Raw genomic sequence first — 7577 nt, 5'->3', positions numbered from 1 at the left:
GTTGTTGTTGTTGTTTTTGTTGTTGTTGTTTAAGACGACACACAGCTAAGCACCAGGAGACAAACTCGGCAAAACAGGAACTTGAGAAGAAAGAATAATGCATAATACAATATCAGCATTTCCAAAGAGTTTCACTTTTTTATGTTTACAAAAGCTGACAGATTCTATAAACTGTACGACAAAAAAACTGCGTTAATGAAACAGTTTTGAAGTTGCTGACTGTGTTATGAAAATCAGGAATCTTCCAGATTCACAAACTGAGGCCCTCTTAGTTTTTTTATACCATCTAACCTTAAATAAGTAGTGATTTATTCAACACAACGATATGTTCCAAAAGTGTTTGCAGTCTCACACAGTCAGACCATTCTATAGCACCGTGTAGAATGGTCTGACTGTACCTCATTATCATTCCGCCATAGGTGGAAGAAAACTCTGTGTAGCCTCTGTGAAAAAAATATGTTTTCACAGTGAAGCTTCTGATGTACACATTTTCAACATTTCTGGGAAATCTTTGAACATTTTTTGGTGGAAAATTCATTGGATTTTGGTTGATTTTTTCATGAATGTTCTTAAGAAACATTTTTAACATTTCTTTTTTTCAACCAAAAAATGTTCAAAAATTTCCCAAAAATGTTGAAAATGTGGACATAAAAATATTTTTTTTCCCACATTTTCAAACTTCGAAACGGGTCAATTTTGACCCGCAGAATGACTCAAGGGTTAAAGAGAAGTACAAGGGCAGTCTTGCATAGCAAGACAATTCTCTAGTGCTGCGTAGAATGGTCTAACTGCACCTCCTTATAATTCTGCTGTATGCTATAGGGGGATTTTTTTTTTTAAAAGCTGTGGCTTGTTTGTATGTCTTTAAACCGGTCACAGTTGTCTCGCATAGCCAGATCATTCTCTAGTGCTGTGTAGAATGGTCTGACTGAACTTCAGTGAAATTCTGCTGTATGCTATAGGGGGTTATAAAAAAGCTGTGATTTGTTTGTATGTTTTAACACTGACCACAGTTGTCTCACATAGTCAGACCATTCTCTAGTAGTAACACAGCTCCTTGTAGAATGGTCTGACTGCACCACATTACATTTTTTTGCCCTAGGGGGGAAAATACTCTGTTTGTATTTCTTGCTAAGAATCGGATCAGATGCTGCGACAGTGTTCACAGTAACGACTGGGGGATTGATTTGGTGGAACATTTGTGTGCAGGGAGGTAACTAATATCAGAGAAATTAACCGTAAAAGTGTGGGAATAACAGCAGGAACTAGTGGTGGTTTATTGCTGACTGGTTAAAAGTGTAGTCATACTTTCTTGGGGCTACTGGCTTCCCAAATGGAAGAATTTATTACAGGAAAATACTGTGTGACAGCGAGACCACTGCGACTTAGCAAACAGAAGTAAATACCGGCGTGTAATAAAGGCAATAAAGTGGATAAAAGACATTTAAACACCCAATAAGACACTTTGTAATTCGGTGTTGTCTCTAATAAGGCAGATATCTGTAGTATCAGCTTGTACAGAAAATATGATGAACACAGAACTGAAAGGACTCATTCTGACAGGCCACAGATGAACTACAGTAACCTGTGAGTCAAAGCGCAGGGCACAGTAGTGTTTAAAGGCTAATTCATGCCTTCTGGATCCCTGTGACGAACACATCGTCATCCACTTTGGCCCACAAAGGCCCTGCAGCCTAAAATCTGCAGCCACATAGATGGACCGTCTGGGTTACGAGCTCACATGAAAACCCTTCCAGGTCTTCTTCCTGCTGCCTTTAGAACAATAAAGTTTCCTCAAACAACCCACTGAGCTGCAGAGACGATGTAAAGAAATGAATTAAGCGCACACAAAACACACAAAATGCTTTCTGAAGATGCTTTGTTAACCTGGAGACCACACACACATAACAGCACACAGGTATTTGAAGGTTGGTTCCTGCCCCGACTCGCCTCTGAAGGTATTCAGCCCCCAACTCCACCCAGCTGCAGATTAAAGGGGCATTCTGCCAACATTCAGCCTTGAATTTTAAATTTTAAAGCAGCAACAACGACATTATGCAATAATGAAACGTATTGCTCCATTGTGTCTGGTTTTAATCAAAGTTTTGATGGGGGTCTAGATGTTGGTGTTCATGGGGGTCTAGAGTCTTTTTTTGCCTCACCAAGTGAATCCAAACATGTACTTGGTAGATACCTATGGGTGTTATAGTTCTAGAGATAATGAACCCTTAAAATAGCTTCATGTGTCAGACATTTTTTTTGGAAAATACTAAATTCTCCGGTCTGGAAACACATGAAAGTCTCAAAAGGCACACAAAATATTCTATGGAACTTAATATGGGGTATAGGATATAGGCCTCATAAAATTCCTGTAAGTGTATATATATATGGATGAATCCGTATTTCTACTAAAATACAGTCTTTGGTTGACATTTAGAGACCCTTAAAAACATTAATTTTTTTTTTTTAAAAATCAGGTTTTTCCAATGTACTGTGCTTCTTCAAGGGGTAGATGGCAGCAATTGGAGAATTAGTGCCACCATTTTCTTCTGGTAATTTGCTCAAAATTTTAGCAGAATATGTTTGCAAACTGGGCTGCACAGTGGTGTAGTGGTTAGCACTTTCGCCTTGCAGCAAGAAGGTCCCTGGTTCACGTCCCGGCTTTCCCGGGATCTTTCTGCATGGAGTTTGCATGTTCTCCCTGTGCATGCATGGGTTTTCTCCGGGTACTCCGGCTTCTTCCCACAGTCCAAAAATATGCTGAGGTTAATTGATCATTCTAAATTGCCCGTAGGTGTGAATGTGAGAGTGATTGTTTGTCTTTGTATGTGGCCCTGTGACAGACTGGTGACCTGTCTAGGGTGTCCCCTGCCTTCACCTGAGTCAGCTGGGATAGACTCCAGCCCCCCATGACCCTAGTGAGGATTAAGCGGTGTATAGATGATGGATGGATGGATGGATGGATGGATGGATGGATGGATGGATGGATGTTTGCAAACTTGGTGAAAGCATTAATATGTTGGTTAAAAATGTAAACTGCTGTGAAAACTGGTTAACAGACCGATAGGTTGGATGGCGTCTGCAGTGGACTGGATCTGATGACTTGACAGGAAGAAGGAAAACCCAGTGGGTCAAAACAAACCGGATCCAAACGGCCAACTGTCTGACAACGGCGGCGATTAACTGACAGCCTTCAGCGTGATGAGCGGCCATCTTTCATCCCCGGTGGAGTGGTGGAAGCGAGGCGTGGAGGAGGGAGTGGAGGAAAAGGAAGCAGTGAAGTGGAAGAATGAGTCTCTGCAGGCTACAAGACAAAAAGCAGAGACTGACCTCAATATGAAGACAAACAGATACAGTCAGAGAGGGACTCATGATTCCATCAGCGTGCAGCTTTACAGCTCTTCAAACCAAATGTACACTCATTTATTGCAGTTATTAATCATCATCTTCTGGTGGCTGCTGGATTCATCTTTATTAAGTTAAAGGTTCATAAAGATATTAAATGAAAGGAGTAAGAGATGTTTAAAAAGATGTGGATAAAGATAGAGAAAAGATGTATTGGGAAGCTTTTGAAGTTGATTCCAAACAACTGGACAAACTGCTGATGAAGCTCATGTGATCTGAGCAAAAGGTCCAGAACAGCTACTAAATGAGCCTCGATGAAGATTGGAACAAGCTCATACATGCTAACAAACATTATTTTCAGAGCACTTTGAGATTACAGCTGTTGAGATCTTGGTTTACAGATCATTTTCTGACACTGACAAATTGCTGTGTAGAATGACCTGCTGCACCTCATCATCATTCAGTATTTTGGTGCAGCTTTTGTCAGTGGTGTTTTCAATTGTTGTATCTTGTATTTCAAGACTACAACTTTGCTATTTTTCTGCAGTAATCTTGCGCAGACAGACCATTCTCTAATGTTGACATGAAGATCCTCACAGCTGAGTCTGGATGGAATTTTCTTTATCGCTCTTCATCTAGCCACCGCAGACGAGACAATGACGAATTTGGCAGCTGTAAGTCAAACAGAATAGCCTGTTAATGATCCTCTTCATCGCACCTTCATCACGCTCTTTCATCGTCCTCATCCTCATCATGATCGCTTCCTGAGAAATCTCTGAAGGAGGCAGCGAGTGTTTGTGATGCAGCTGCAGCCTCGTTTCATAGATTACTGTCAAATGCTGTCAATGCCTTAAAACACACACATGTGCAAATGCGCACGCACACATACACACACACACACACACACACACACACACACACACACTGGAATCCCAGCATGCATATGTCAGTGGCTGCATTATGTTTCAACAGAGAGAGAGCGCCTGGGGGTTTGTAAACATCCCACTCAACTGATCTGTGACTCATCACACACACACACACCTACACACACACACACACCTACACACACACACACACACACACACACACACACACACACACACACACACACACACACACACACCTACACACACACACACACACACACACTCGTACTTCTGTCTTTATGAGGACTCTCATTGACATCCACTTACTACAACTTCAACCCAAGGCTGCAGCATCTGGCGTGAACAGCGATAATATCAGTGATGATAATTGATAATTAATTAAATAATTAAACGACTGAAAGCCTGTCAGACCAAACTGACAGTGAAAAGAAGAAACGGAGTTAAACATGCAACATAGAGAATTTTTATATCATTAAATCAGCACAACAAAGATAAATTAATAGAAATATAATCATCAAAACACATCACATATAGAGGCTATTTAAAAAAGTCTAAGATTTGCCCAAGACAGTCTGAAACAATTCCTTAAAAGTTCTAAAACCAGGACCAAAATCAAACCTAAACCAGTCCAAAAAATGTTCAGAACCAGTCAGAATACAGTCTGAAACCAGTCCTCATCCAGGACCAGATCCAGAATAAAATAAATCCTAAACCAACTTTAAATCACATCCAAAACCAGGAGAACCAAAATGGAAACCAAGCAAAAACCAGTCCCAAGAAAGTCCAGAACCAGTCCAACATACAGTCTGAAACAGCATGATACTGCCACCACCATGCTTGATGGTAGGTTTCGTGTTCTTGGGGTTAAAGGCCTCACCTTCTCTTTAAATTTATGAAAATAACCAAAATGCATGATTGTTTGTTGTGACAAAACACATTGAAACATTTTCAATGATTCCATTATAGGAAATTAAGAGTTCTAGGGGTCAATGGAAATTCAAGACTTCCTTTGTATTTACAAATGAATGTAAACTTTAGCACACAGTTTTTAAGCCTGTAGACCAGGTAGACATGTGTTTGCGATACACTGCCCCCTGCAGTTTGGGAGCAGACGCCGCACGGAGTATAGATGCACACACGTTCTCTCGCTCGGATTTCCGTTCAGCTGATTTCCGCGTGGCTCGTTCGCGCGGAAAGTATATTCCAGCCTTTAGGCAGCGTCTCCCTCAGGTGGGTGTCGACCATGTTTACGGTCAGGTCTGTAAAGGGGGGAGGCTGCCACCCACCTCCCTGCCTACTCTCTACCCTGACTCCACCCAGACTCCGCCTTGGCTCCACCCATGTGGTCACTTTATTAACTGTGATGCCAAAGTACCCATGTTTTGTCTTTTTAAAGGTTTAATAACCTAATTAAATGTTTTGCATTTTTTAAAATGTTTAACATTCTTCTTGTTTAATTGTATTTTTTAAATGTTTAATTGTGGAAAATATTTTATCTGTAATTTTGAATATTTGTATTTTATCTCATTCAATATTTTGTCTGTTTAATAGAGTTAAACATTAAATTACATTAAATTATATTAAACAGACAAAATATTGAATGAGATAATTCAACAAGATACAATACATGTCATTATGAAATTAAACAGAATTTTTAAAATACAAATATTCAAAATTACAGATAAAATATTTTCCACAATTAAACATTTAAAAAATACAATTCAACAAGAAGAATGTTAAACATTTTTAAAAATGCAAAACATTTAATTAGGTTATTAAACCTTTAAAAAGACAAAATAATAAATTAAAAAATTAAATGTTTATTTAGAAAATTACATCTTAAATTTCTTAAATCTTTTTAATAATAAAACTTTTTAAAAGTTTTATTGTATTAAATTTTTTTCCTTTGATTTAATTGCTTTTTGTTATGTAGTTTATTTCTTTAATCTTCTTTTTCTGTCAAGATTTTAACCCCAACCTTAAAAATGAAATAAACCCTTAAATCACAATGAAAATACTTCTGTTGTCACAATCAGGAGTTAGTCAATTATTCAGTTTATCAATTCAACTTTATTTGTTTAGCACCTTCCACACAGATGACAAAACTAAACAAGCAAAGAGAAAAAACTGCTAAAACTATGATTAAAACTCAAAAACATAAAAAAAAAAAGATTTAACATGGTAATAAAATGTGTTGTGTCCAGGGGATGGAGGGAGTTTATTGAAGTCTTCTTGGGCTCACATGGTAAATCATTTAAAATATAAACTTGATATTCAGTCTAAGGAAACTGCAGAGCGACAGAAGAACCAACAATATCTCCTGTTTTCTCCTTTAATGAGTCAACTCTTCTTGTGCTTTCAGACCAAAGAACTACAGACTCTTCACAACCTGCTCAAACTCTTGGTACAGGACCTCACCACACGGGTCAAGAAGGTTTCTGTCTCATTTCTACTCTGAAGCTCACCTTCTCCTGCTCAAACTGCTGACAAATGTTTCTGCTGCTCTAAAGTCTGGTCTCCAGAACTTCCTAAAAACTCTCAAAGTCTCTTCTGCTGCAGGTTGGTTTGTAGAACTGTTCCAGAAAACCTCACTAAACCACATGGAGGAGCCTCAAGATAGTCGTCCAAATGAAACCATACAAAAACCAAACTAGCACAACCCAAACGCTAAAGTCTCCTGCAGCCTACCAGAGAACCTCTGAGAACAGAGAATCAGGACAGGAACTCTTACCTTCTGGACAATCAATGCTGGTTCACAAACAAGAATACAGAATGTGTCTGACCAGAAACCTCTGAAGACTCACTACAGCCAAGATAAAGACACAACTCAGCTGTACCAAATCCACTAATCACTGCACACATTAGCACCATGTGCTAACTGTGGCTAAAGAACCTCATTTACCAAGACAACTATCCAGTACAAAGCCCTAAAACACACCAAGAAACACATTAAAGATGATTTTACTGCTGGAAGCTGCAAGCCAACACCTAAAGAACAAACTAAAGCAACGGAACCAAACCCAGTTCACTGGTGAAGAGAAACAGAGGAAATGTTTGTCTGCAGCTAAATAAAGCAGGAAGACACTGAGCTGCTCAGGTGTTCCTGATAACACCAAGCTGCTCAGGTGTTCCTGATAACACCAAGCAGCCACCTGGACAACCAATAGGAACACAGCTTCCTGGAAGTCCAGAGGGCTGGGTTAGTGAAGGAAATTTAGTTTAAAGTTGAGGCAGAAAGTTAACAAAGAAAGTTGAAAACCACCTTCTGATACCTGAAATCTCTGAGTTTTCACACAAAGAACACCTGAACATGTCAAACTGGTTCCATAGTAGAACCATCATTGT

The 7577-nt window shown here is 39.2% G+C and overlaps 1 long non-coding RNA gene across 1 annotated transcript in view; it reads right to left on the bottom strand.

Moving 5' to 3' along the window:
- LOC129347920 (uncharacterized) overlaps positions 1-7577 on the bottom strand; it is an 11363-nt gene continuing 3786 nt past the window's right edge. The window contains exon 3 of the long non-coding RNA XR_008600266.1: positions 1-3304. This is a non-coding gene — a long non-coding RNA (uncharacterized LOC129347920). The remainder of the gene's footprint in view (positions 3305-7577) is intronic.

This window comes from Amphiprion ocellaris, chromosome 21 (assembly GCF_022539595.1).
Source record: "Amphiprion ocellaris isolate individual 3 ecotype Okinawa chromosome 21, ASM2253959v1, whole genome shotgun sequence".
Lineage (NCBI taxonomy): Eukaryota > Metazoa > Chordata > Actinopteri > Pomacentridae > Amphiprion > Amphiprion ocellaris.
This window is presented reverse-complemented; position numbering and strand designations above follow the sequence as displayed.